The 12,301-nt window shown below is 36.1% G+C and overlaps 1 protein-coding gene across 2 annotated transcripts in view; it reads right to left on the bottom strand.

Moving 5' to 3' along the window:
- The window catches only part of GSTCD (glutathione S-transferase C-terminal domain containing), a 128,555-nt gene that overhangs the window by 11,113 nt on the left and 105,141 nt on the right, over nucleotides 1-12,301 (bottom strand). The gene's annotated exons all lie outside the window — the stretch shown is intronic.

Raw genomic sequence — 12,301 nt, 5'->3', positions numbered from 1 at the left:
TTTATTTAAAAAGGAAAAACATTACGGATTGAAGTCATGATTAGCGCATCAATAATTCATGAAAAGAAAAATAACTTTAAAATGATTTTAAAACATGTTTTTGGAACAAATGCCTTAAATATATCTATACTGTTTTACAATCTAAAGTAGACAATTGTGAAAATTATTAGGCTAAATAAGGAAAACTAGAACACTGAAAGAAAATCAGATGTAGGGATCTTGAAAGATGAAGCATTTCGTCGGAAAAATGCTCAGATCTCCATTTCATTCTGAACAGAGGCAAATTGTATTGGTTAATAATTGTTCTTTCTAGACACAAATCTCTCAACTTCAGGGTAAGGAGGCGCTTTTAGGGTAAAGACAAAGAGATTTTCTGGAAATTTCTGGATGTTAAGTATAAGTCAGATTCACCTTTTGAACTGGAAAACCAAAACCAAAGTTGTACCGAGAAGAGAAAAGCAAGCTCTCTGCTCTCAACCCTGCTCCTGAATTCTCCCCTCCTACCAGGCTTCCATCACCTCCATAGAAGTCAACAATCCCTATGGCTGCTGTCAACCACCTTTCCTGTCTCACTGTGAAAAAAGAGCCTAGGCAGGCTGCCGTCCAGTGAAGGCAGCACCAACGACCAGAGAATTAAAGAATCTTGATTTCTCATCTGCCCCTTTATTTAACCAGCTTTGCAGGGTAAAAATCGGGCTAGTTCTTATTTTCATGAGTAGCTGGAGAAAACCTCATAGTAAAAATTATAGATGCATTTTTCCCTGGAGGGAGAGAGAAGAGAACCATCACTCACCTAGTGCCCTTTATGTGTTGGCAGCTATGCTGGGTGACGGTACGCAGATCCTTCTGTGCTCACAACAGCCCTGAAAGATTTTATTATCTCCATCTGAGAAGTGAGGAAACTAAAGCTCGGCGAAATGAAGAACATGCTCACAACATAGCAGCTCCTGAAGGGTGGGATCCTGACCCAGAGGCTGACCTCAAGTGTTAATCATATCAGGCTGCTTCCCCATGAAACCCTCTTAAAGAAAAGTTTCGACAATTTATTTTTATAAATCTCTCTTTACTTAGGTTCACATTCCTTTTGCTACATGCTAAAGAGTGAGTTTATTTCCCTCATTTAAACAAAACAACTAATTCTAAGAACTATTTACATGATGGATTTTATTAGGTCTAAAAGGTTTTATTGCATCACGTGCTCCTAATTTCCATGCCATCAAACGCAGGTCAGAAAAAAACAGGCAAATAATGATGAGAGATATAGATCAATGGAACCATATGAATACAAAAATTTAACATGCAACAAAGGTGGCACTTCAAACCACTGGGGACAAGATGGACTTTTTAATAAGTGACGTTGGGTTAACCTGATAGCTCTATATAAAATAAAATTAGATCCTTTCCTCTCACCACACATAAATTTCAAATGGGTTAGAGATTTAACATGCAAGAACAAATTAACAAATAAAAGGACATGAGTAAATTTCTCCATAACCTAGGGGAGTGGGAAATAATTTCCTAACTATGTCTGAAAGTCCACACATAATAAGGGGTAAGGTTAATAAGTATGTCAAAGTAAAAATGAAAAAAAAACCCAAAACCCTTTCAAATGACAGAAACCAAAAATTATATGTAAAAAGACAAATGACAGAGAAAATGATTTGCAATTTATAGTGCAAAGGGTTAATATCCCTAATATATAACAGGCTTTTAAATATAAAGAAAAAGCCTAATAATCTCACAGTAAAACGGGCAAAAGATTTGGACAATTCATGAACAATAATATGCAAATAGGCCATAAACCAAAGTTGTTCAATATTGTTCAAAATAAGAGAAATAATTATTGAAATTATACTAAGATAATTATCTAATGATCACCTATTACTGTGGCAAAAAATCCTAAAATTTGATAACAGTCTATCAGCCAGACTGTGAGGAAACAGACACCATCATATATTGCTGGTGGGAATACAAAAATGTCACAACCCTTTGGAGGAAGAACTTAACAATATTCAGCAAAATTACGTGTCATTTGTGCTTTCACTTGTAATAAAATCTATCCAGTGGACACACTGACAAACATATAAAAAGATTTATTCGTTGAGGCAATATTTGAAATAACAACAAAATGGAAACAAGCCAATTTCCCACTGACAGAGCACTGGTAGAATAAATGTAATGGAGTACTCTGCAGCTATAAAAAGGAATGAAGAATATACATGGCTATGGAAGATGCTATTGTGTAAAAAATAATGTTTAAAAATTCTCAAAACTATTTTCAGTAATCATTGTTACTGTTTGTTGTTTTAGAACTCTAATGTGTGTATTATGAGATAAAACAAGTAAGAAACATGCTATGTCATTAGGAAACAGAATTTTTTTTAGCATAGAAGAAAATATAAGGATAGACAAGTGAGGTTAGGTTAAAATCCCATAGTGCTGAATTTAAGTTGGAAGTATCAGTATGAACCCATGAAGATTTTGTTTAAAAAATAAATAAATAAATAAATAAATAAATAAATAAAAGGTATTGCCTAGTTCAGATCACTGAAAAGCCTAGAAACAAATACCAAACCAGTAGCAATGACCATCCCTAGTACCTAGACTGTGGTAAATAACAGCATCTGCTCTTAAAAGAATTTTGAGCTCCATGGAGACATAGCTGATGTCAGACATGAGGCAGGAAATATACAAGATGAGCTGGAACATCTTGTTATACTGAAAGCATGGATGCTATCAGATACCATTGAAGCCTTGTCAAAAACACTCAGGAGTCAATGGGAATATCTAAGCATGAATGAGAACTGTAACATCAATGGATTGAAGCATTTCAAATATTAAATTGGCGAGTCAATAATAATTATACTAAAAAAGAAAAAAGCCTAACTGGTCACTTCTGGCAGATAACCAATTCACTTTGAAAACTGGAGAATATAGAAAAATAATAAAGTTTTCTCTGGCCTTTCCTATGTGAACTGTACCTCAGTGTAACCAAATAGTTGATAAAGGAAAGTAAATGAAGGCAGAATATTAAAATAGAATGTCAGCAATTTGCAATCCTTATTGAAGTAATGAGCTGGGGCAATGACCATGAATGCTGCTCACATTACACAAGAGACAACCAGACATGGGCCTACTGATAGAACACACCACCACCTGTGATGTAGTCTTATCCCCAAAGTGAACCTGGATCTGATTATGTCGCTACAATCTAGACCTAAGTAGCAATCTCTAGGCAATACAGGGAACAGGGTAGTACGTGAAACAACACCAGGGGGATGAAATCAGCAAAATCCACACTGCAGGAAACTCTAAAGGACAAATGACATGGCTATGTAAACAAATAAATTGCAAAAAAAAAAAAAGAGACAGGGATGGTATGGCAGGCAGAATGACCTCCTAAAGATGTTCGCATCCTAATCCCTGGAATCCAGTCAACACAGCAAGAATTTTTTGCAGATGTAATTAAGATTAAGGACCTTAAAATAACAAGATTATTTTGGATTACATGGGTGGGCTCAATCTAATTATGTGAGGCCTTAAAAGTAAAGAACTTTCTCAGGCAGGAAACAAGAGACGAAATAGAAAAGTCAGACAGAAGGACTTGACCCACCATTGCTGGCTTTCATGGTGAAGGAGGCCATGAGACAGGGAGTGTGGGTAGCTGTAGAACCTGAGAACGACTCCCCTCTGACTCAGCAAGGGAACAGGAACCTTAGTCCTATAACTGCGTGGAGCTGAATTCTACCAACAACTTGAATGGTCCTGGGACCACTCCCTCAGACACTTCAGATAAGAGCCGAACCAAGTCAACAGCTGATTTTGACCTAATGACACCTGGTGCAGACAAACTAGTTGAGTCCACCTGGATTTCTGACCGACAGAAATATGTTATTTTAAGATAACATTTGTTATATGTTGAGATAATATAGGTTATTTTTAAGCTGCCAAATTTGTGGTAATTTGCTACAGCAGAAATAGAAAATGAATGCAGATGAAAACCTATAGATATTAAGCCTTAAGATTCACATCAACCATTTCCATTTTTGTATCTTATTTAAATCCTTAGTAAAATAAATACACTAAAAAAAAAAATCATGAGACAAGTGGCATGGAGAGCTTCTGCAGCAACATGAAGTTGAGTGATTTTGTTGAGGAATTTGTTATTCTTTCTTATTGATCGTTAAAGGTCTATAATTATTAATAGTTCTAGAAACTGCACAATTCATTGATTCATTAATCGGTTCATTCATTAATTCATTCAGCAATCACTGGGCATTTCCTATATATCAGTATTATGGTAGTGGCTTGGAATACAAAGGTCAAAAATATGATCCCTTTTCGATGCTCTGTCAACAGTGACAACTTAGTCCAAATCATGTAATACATTAATTAACTCAAGTGCAAATGGTATAGGTTTAAGCAACTCACAAAGTTCTGGTTATTTCATGTGCTAACATGTGTGACTCACAGGGGATACAAAGAAGAGTAAAACACTACACACCAACAGCATCCAAGTAGTACCCAAACCTGTATCATACAAGACAGAATGCATTAAGTGCCATTAAAAAAGTACAAATAGAAACATCAAAGGAGGGAGTGGGATATTCAGATGGGGAAAAATCAGGGATGGTGAACTGGAGGAGGTGGTGTTTGAGGAGGGCCTTGTAGGATAGAAAGGAATTCCAAAAGCAAAGGAGCAAGAAGCACAGAGGCAAACAGTAGAAAGCATGTTCATGAAACATGGAGTGATACTGATAATAATGATAATAATAATAATAATATAAACTTAATATTCCTGAGTAATGCTAAGTGCTTATTCTAAGTGCTTTACATGTATTTACTTGTTTAATGCACAACACTATGAAGTAGGTACTATATATATATTTTTTTTTTCTACCTATTTTATTGTGGTAAAAAAAGAGAATATAAAACTTACCATCTTAACCGTTATAAGTGTACAGCCCAATAGTGTTAAGTATATTCACATCGTTGTGAAACAGACCTTCAGAATTTTTTCATCTTGCAAAACTGAAACTCTATACCTGTTGAGCAACAACTTCCCTTTTCTCCCTCCCTCCAGCCCCTGGTAACCACTATTCTACTTTCTGTTTCTATGAATGTGACCACCTTAGATACTTCATATAATGGAATCATACAGTATTTGTCTTTTTGTGACTGGCTTATTTCATTTGGTATAATGTCCTCAAGTCTCATCCATGTTGTAGCATTTGATAGGACTTCTTAATAATATTCCATTGTATACACTCATCCCTTCATATCTGCAGGTCCCACATCTGCAGATCAGTCAACCTCGAACTGAAAATATTAAAAAAAAATTCCGGAAAGTTCCAAAAAAGCAAAACTTCAATTTGCCATGCACCAGCCACTATTTACGTAGCATTTACATTGTACATACAACTATTTACATAACATTTACATTGTATTAGGTATTATAAGTAATCTAGAGATTATTTAAGGTATCAATATATGAAAGAATGTGTGTAGGTTATATGCAGATACTATGCCATTTTTTATAAGAGACTTGAGCATCCTCGGACTTTGGTATATGAGGGGGTCTTGAAACCAATCCCCCATGGATACCAAGGGACAACTGTATATATATGTATCACATTTTGTTTATCTATTCATCCATCCATGGACATTTGGGTTGCTTCCACCTCAGCTACTGCGAATACTGCTGCTATGAACATGGGTGTACAAATATCTTAAAGTAGGTACTGTTTTAAGATGAGGAAATTGAAGCCCAAAGAGGTCAAGTAACTTGTTCCAGGTGACACAACAAATTAAGGACCCCAACTCAGACAGTTTGGAGTCTTCCATCCTAGATAACTACTCTATGCAAATACAGTAGTCCCCCCTTAGCCACAGGGGATATGTTCTAAGACCCCCAGTGGATGCCTGAAACCAGGGATAGTACTGAACTCTATAAATACTGTTGACCCTTAACCAATGAGCAGTTTTGGGGCTTTGACCTCTCCCCCAACCCCCCAACCCCACGCAGCCGAAAATCTGAGTAAAACTTTAGAGTTGGCCCTCCTTATCCATGGTTCTGCACCTGCGGATTCAACCAACCACAGCTCATGTAGTACAGTAGTATATATTTACTGAAAAAAATAAGTGGACCCATGCAGTTCAAACCCATGTAGTTCAAGGGTCAATCAACTGTACTATGCTTGTTCCTATGCTGGGGGTGGTGGCTGGCAGGGGGAGAGTGTATACAGCATGGAAACCCTGGACAAAGGGATGATTCATGTCCTGGGCGGGTTGGAGGAGAGTGTATAATTTCAAACTTATGAATTGTTTCTTTTTGGAATTTTCCATTTAATATTTTCTGACCATGACAGACCACAGGTAACTGAAACAGAGGAAAGCAAAACCACAGATATGGGGGGACTATTGTATACTTCCTCTCATTTTATTCATCTCATTGGTCCTACTATCTTCTGGAATTACAACACCATAGGGGACTAGCATGTATGCAGTGTCTGCTAGATGTCAAAATCTTTACAAAGATTTTTTTCTTGATTTAATCATTTAATTCTTTTTAAAAAAATTTTAATACTTTAAATAGCTCTTATTATCTCTTGCAATAACATGACAAGATCACCTAGCCAGCAAACATTCCAGATGAACTCTGAATCCAGGTCTGACTCCAAAGCTCACAGGCTTTCCATTACATCATGCTATGCCTTCTCTGACCAACATACTTGGAGCTGGAAGGAAGCTTAGAGACCATCTTTTTTAATGAAGAATTTCTGGGTATCACTCTTAGGTTCACCACTGATTTAAGAGAAGAAGGAATGGAATATGTGCTGGTTACACATAAAGGAAGTGACAAAGAAAGGAAAGGACGAAGAGAAATACATCTAAATTTTTTTCTTAAACCATTCCTATCTACAGAAACTGGTATGAAATATAATTTCTAATTACATTTAAAGCATCTGACCCAGAGAGTTTGTAATATAATATACAATGGATAGATAGATTTATTAATATACACACGGATAGATCTGACAAGTGTAGAAAGAGTATCAAAACATCAACTATGAGTATCTAATAAAGGTTAATGTGCTGGGTGAAAAACACCCGTATTTAATCAATGGTTCGCCGACAACATAGCAAACAAGTGTTTCACTGACTGACCCCCAAAATTCGGTATTGTGGTTCTCTGTACATACACTGAATTCTAATAAAGGATAAAAATTGAATTGTAAACTTATCTATTGGCCAAGGTAATGCATATTCCAAAGTAAATGTAAATATTTTTGATCCAAATAAATGCTGTAGAATTCATGGACTATAAATTAAGGACCTTTCCTTCACATTTCTACTTCAATTAATCTATATGTCATAAAAGTTTTAACTATAACACATCCTATGATGTAAGCCAATGAAACATAACCGAACAGCCAGGAAACCTCAATCCACGTATCTCTGCTATATGTGGTGGTAAATAAACAAAATTAATCATCACTCACTCTCAGAATGTCTTTCAACTGGCAGCTTCTAAAAAACAAGGCAAGATTCTAGACAAACTGATTGATTCTTCTCTAAGAAAATATATGTTGATAAAGATACCGATATAGTCTAAGAACATATATGTTGGTAAAGATACACATATAGTCTAAGAACACATATGTCGGTAAAGAGTATGTATTGATTTTTAATGTAAGACATATTTTGAAAGATAGTAAGACTATGCCTTATTCACACTCCCAAAACTAAGCTTGTGCTAGATGTATTTATGACTCTACTAGGCATCCTGTCCTTGGGGGTTTTTGTTTGTTTACTTTTTAAAGATTCATTTAACATTTATTAGCCTTTTCCGAGTCCAAACCATGCATATAGGTGTTGTTATTTCCCATTTTACAAAAAGGCCAAGTGGCTGGTCCAAGGTCACAAATGATGAAGACAAGATTTAAATTCAATCTCTCTGACACCAAAAGTTATTCTAATTCTCTATGTTCCCATTTACTCCTTTCTTTAGATGTGGGGAGTGAACAGGAAGTCAATGACTGGATTCTAGTTCCAGCTCTCACACTAACTTGCTACATTCCTCTTCCCCAGGTGGAGCCTCAACTTTTATATTTACAAAATGAGAAGGTTGAACTGAATGATCTCTAAATTTGCCCCAAGCCAATCATGCTCTGAGCCTTTGCTTCTCAAAGAAGGATTCTTTTTTTTTTTTTTTAATTTTATTTATTTATTTATTTATTTATTTATTTATTTTTGGCTGTGCTGGGTCTTTGGTTCGTGCGAGGGCTTTCTCCAGTTGCGGCAAGTGGGGGCCACTCTTCATCGCGGTGCGGGGACCGCTCTTCATCGCGGTGCGCGGGCCTTTCACTATCGCGGCCCCTCCCGTCGCGGGGCACAGGCTCCAGAAGCGCAGGCTCAGCAGCTGTGGCTCACGGGCCCAGCCGCTCCGCGGCACGTGGGATCCTCCCAGACCAGGGCTCGAACCCGTGTCCCCTGCATCAGCAGGCAGACTCTCAACCACTGCGCCACCAGGGAAGCCCTCAAAGAAGGATTCTTAACCAGATATCTTAGAAGCAAGCTTGGTCCCAGTTGTGCGCTCCTGTTCCTCCTCTTTAAAAACTTTCACGCAATCATGTTATAGGTAATTGGCTTTAAAATTCAAATAATGCTAAAAGGCACGTAATGACTCAAATAATGCTAAAAGGCATGTAATGACAAAAAAAGTTCCTTGTTCTGTACACACTTCTCTACCCCGAAAGAAAATCTGGTGACCAAAGCTAATGCTTTTCAACTCATTGGTTTTCTTTCCTGAAATCCATCTCTGTTTTTCTATATAATAAATGTATATTGCTCTTTCAAATCAAAACTAACTGTGCCATACAATTTTTTTTTTTTTTTTTTTTTTTTAACATCCAAGACTTTCCCTGCACAGAAGTTCTATAAAATGCTCTATGGTAAAATTTTCCACTGTGTGAAAACTGTCAAATAATTGGCCAGCTCCATTTTTCTTTTCCTGAAGACATCTTTCCTGGGCCTCCTGACCTTTAACTAAAACATGGGCTCACTGCTTTCTACGCCTGCTACCTAGCTCTGTCTGGTCCTGTGACTTCCCTTTGCCATCATACCAAGAACTCTCTTCACCCACTCTTGATTAGATACCACCTATTCCTTTTTATTATCTACTCTCTTATTTTAGTGAAGCACATCTTTTACATAACTATGCACATTTTCTTGAGACCTTGACATTTTCTTTATTACTTTCATACCTGATTGATTGATTGGTCAGGCATAAAATTTTAGGTTGGAAACTTTCCTTTAGAATTTTGAAAGCATTGCTTCACTGTCTTCTAGCTTTCCATGTTGCTATTGAGAATTGTGACGGCATTTTGATTCCAGATTTTCTCTATGTGACCTCTTTTGTTTTTTTCTCTTTGGAAGCTGTTAGGAACTTCTTTTTTTATCACAACACTTCTCCTTTTTAAAAATTTTTTTATGCTTTTCCCCCACAACAATATGCCTTGCTTTAGGTCATTTTTTAAGCGAGCTTTTTCAGTCAAGAGAAACACATCCTGACACATGTTCTTATATTAGTTCTTTGATATTTTCCTCCCCACCATTTTATCTGTTTTCTCTTTCTGGTTCTCCTATTATTGAGAATACTGAGGTATTGGATTCATGGATTAAATCTCTATTTGAAAAAAAAAATGCTTCTTTCAGCTCCTATCTCTATGTCTTCTTTTTTTTTTGGTCCTGTTTTTTTCAGATGATGTCCTACACTTCATCTTTTAGATTTTCTACTTGCTCTTTATTTTGGCTAACATGTTTTTAGAAGTTCTTTCTTGTTCTCTGATGGTTCTTGTTCTCTGATGGTTTTTCTTTTTCATTCTATCCCTGTTTCATTAATGCAATATCTTTTCTGATCTCTCCTTTCGTTGTGTTTGTTGCTTTGGTCTATTCTATTTTGGAAGTTTTCTATTTTGGAAGTTTTCCACATTTTGATATTCCTTGGCTGTCAGTTCATATAAGAGTGAATCACTAAAAAGTTGATCGGAAGTCTGAATGAAAGGCTTGAAGGTGGGCTTCCTTAGTGATTGAGTGACCAGGTGGCCAGCTGGCTTTTTAAAAAAAAATTACAGCTATAGTATTTTCTCTGGGGATAGTTCTGATTCTGTAAAGAGACTCTTTTAATCTCTGATTGAGGAGATGATTCTAGCTTCTGAAGGAATTCTGGAATTAAGGGCACTTAGTTCTTATTTTCGGTGTCACATCATTCTCACCCTTCTCTCCCTATACTTGGAGAGTCTCTATTACACTTTTCTCATAGAATAAACTTCCGGTCTCTTGCAGGAGTTGGGGGAAATAGTTACTTGCTTACACAAGGTGGTGGCGGGAATCTGGGTCTCTAAATAAAATTTTTAATTAAACATGATTCCAGCCCCTTCTTATACCCTTCCTCTGTGGTTTCTGGTATCCTGAATTCCTGAAATTTTCTGGGATTCTGTGACAGCAAAGTGACTTGCTTCCTGATAGCCCTCTTGACCCTCCCTCTCCCCATGCATTTAAGTCTGATTTTCCTCTTCTCTACTCAATAATTTTTTCTTCAGTCAGTCTGCTTTCTATCTTCAAATATTGTAGTTCAAGTTATAGAATCTTGAACATTGTTTCATTAAAGATGGAGTATGATTTTTCTGGTTCTTGTTCTCTTTGTTATTTGGGGGTCTGATCTCTCTTGGGGAGACGGGGGTTGCAATACCTCTATCTGCCAACTTCACCTGGAAAGTCCTTCATTGCCTTAATGATTTTTTAAAAATTGTGTTTGCAGAATATATAATTTCTCAAGTTCCTTTCCCTTTAAAACAAGGATTACATAAATCATTCATCAAAAGTGTTACTGAATTACATTCTATAATTGTATATGCTTCTTCTAATTACATAACTAGAAATGAGCTTGTAATTAAGCACTTAGCGCTGATGAATCATAAACAATCATATTAAAAATTGTTATGGGTGAAATAGAAAAAAGTAAAAACAGATAACTCAAAAATAAACTGTTTAGAGATTTTGATATATATTGATAAATAGAAAATATTCACCAATACTGTTAGAAATCAATACCTTATCACCTGTTTGAGATGACTCTATGTTACTATTGAAATTACCCAACTAAAACATTTCGGTGGGCAAGTTGTTCAGCACTGACACAGTTTTTGTTTCTTAATGCAAAGTGTGTTTTTCCATGGTCGTGGCCCTTTCAGTAATACTGTTTGACAACAAGGTTTTTGTCATACTGTTTGAGAGCACAGGTATTACTACACATAATAAATTAGGCCTTAAAAAGTAAAATCTTATAAAGTAAGTTTTCACAACAAGGAAGATTATTTATCTTGCACTAGACAAGAAGGTGATAATAGACTTCTTAAAAAAATAGCCTTAAAAAGTCCACTTTTAAAGCAATCTTTTCTAAGTTGCCCTTTAAGGGTATGATAATTGATATATACTGTTTTAGTTTGGACTGCTCTTAAAAAACTATCATAAACTTGGTGGTTTAAACAGCAAACATTTTTCTTAGTTCTGGAGGCTGGGAAGTCCAAGATCAGGGTGCTGGCAGATCTGATGTCTAGTGAGGACCCCCTTCCTGGTTTGCAGATGGCTGTCTTCTCACTGTATCATCACATGGTGGAGAGCTAAGAGGGGGCACAAGCTCTTTTCTTATAAGGGCACTAATTCCACTCAGAGAGCACCACCCTCATGACCCAATTACCTCCCAAAGGTCCCACCTCCTAATACCATCACATGAGGGGTTGAGGAATTCAACACATGAATTTTTTGGTGGTGGAGGTGGGGCACAAACTTTCAGTCCATAACACATATTCAATTCAGGGTCATACAGCTGCATACATTCAAACTGGAGGGAAAAAAAACCTTCTCGGATGTTTCTCAATTTTGAAACGAGTTTTGTATTTAAAAACAAAACCAAAAGGTATTTCTAAGATAATCAAATACTTGTTTTAAAAGAAATTATATATACATATATAATTATATACGTATCTTGTATGTTCAGAATTCTTTTAGATACCTTATAGCAATCCTTAGGGTCCTATTAGCCTTTCTTGGCTAAATAAGCTAGGTATCTATCTATAAAATATTAAGCACATATATTTATTTCTTCTATTTTTACTGCTTATATTATGTGAATATAAAAATGATAACATGTTAAATATGGAATACTCTGAAAATTTTGAATAAAGAAAAATATTATTACATAGTATCTAGAGATAGCCACCTTAAAAAAATACATATT

This window comes from Balaenoptera acutorostrata, chromosome 5, assembly GCF_949987535.1.
Source record: "Balaenoptera acutorostrata chromosome 5, mBalAcu1.1, whole genome shotgun sequence".
In the NCBI taxonomy this organism is placed as follows: domain Eukaryota; kingdom Metazoa; phylum Chordata; class Mammalia; order Artiodactyla; family Balaenopteridae; genus Balaenoptera; species Balaenoptera acutorostrata.
The sequence above is the reverse complement of the archived record's forward strand: the minus strand, read 5'-3'. Positions and strand labels throughout refer to the sequence as shown.